We start from the raw sequence: 1,133 nt of genomic DNA on the forward strand, positions 1-1,133 counted from the left end.
CGTCTCCGTCTCCGCCTGATTTCCGTTTTTAATATTTGTTTTTGTTCATCATAGATTTTTAAATCTTTTCCATTCCTTGAGACATTAGGAGTTGCCAGGAGTGCATTTGCACATCTTAAAATTATGTGCCATCTGAGTCCATTCCTTCAGACTTCACGTCTGCCTGGACTTCTCTCAGAGCCTGGATGCCCATGACTCAGCAGTTGCCAGGAGTATATTTGCACATCTTAAATTTATGTGCCATCTCAGTCCATTATTTGCGACTTCAGATCTGCGTGGACTCCGCTCTGAGCCTGGATGCTCACGACTCAGTAGTTGCCAGGAATGCGTTTAAATAACAAACTTATGTGTCATCTGAGTCCTTTCCTTGAGACTTCAGATCTACCTGGACTTCTCTCTGAGCCTGGATGTCCATGACTCAGCAGTTGCCAGGCGTGCATTTGCACATCTTAAAATTATGTGCCATCTGCGTCTGTTCCTTGAGCCATCCCATCTGCCTGTACTCCTCTCTGAGCCTGGATGCTCTGGTTTTGCCAGTGGCCAGAAGTGCATTTGCACACCTTATACTTGTGTGCCAGCTGCACCCTTATTACAAGATTGGGCAGGTGGATTTTTAGTTTTTAACTTGTGTATATTTTATCTGATTTTATATATAGACTTCGTAATTGGTTCAGTTTTATAACAAATTTAAAGGTTTTAACTGTGAGCCACCTTGGATCCCTCTGGGAAGAAAGGCGGTATATAAATTAAATAAATTAAATAAATAAATAAAAACTGGGGAAACAAGAGACATAAGAATGCAAGATCAATTCACAGAAAGGTATCTCCATTAGCCTTAATATGACAGACCTAGGAGCAATATTTGAGCCCAGATGGGAAAGAGGACATGAGGAGAGTCCAAGAGATGCAGCTTCCCTTGTGACACACTTGGACCAGGAAATCACATAATTCTCTTGTGCCAGAAGTTTAAGTAGATCTATACTGCCCCCTCAAATTCAGTATCCATAAGGGCTTTCTCCTCTTTCCAGGAACAGCAGAAATATAAATATAAATATAAAGAAAGTCATAAGCTCCTTGCTAATCCTAACTGTAGTAGATAATATTGTCCACAACAGAAAGCCACAGACACTTGG

Source organism: Sceloporus undulatus, chromosome 1 (genome assembly GCF_019175285.1).
Source record: "Sceloporus undulatus isolate JIND9_A2432 ecotype Alabama chromosome 1, SceUnd_v1.1, whole genome shotgun sequence".
In the NCBI taxonomy this organism is placed as follows: domain Eukaryota; kingdom Metazoa; phylum Chordata; class Lepidosauria; order Squamata; family Phrynosomatidae; genus Sceloporus; species Sceloporus undulatus.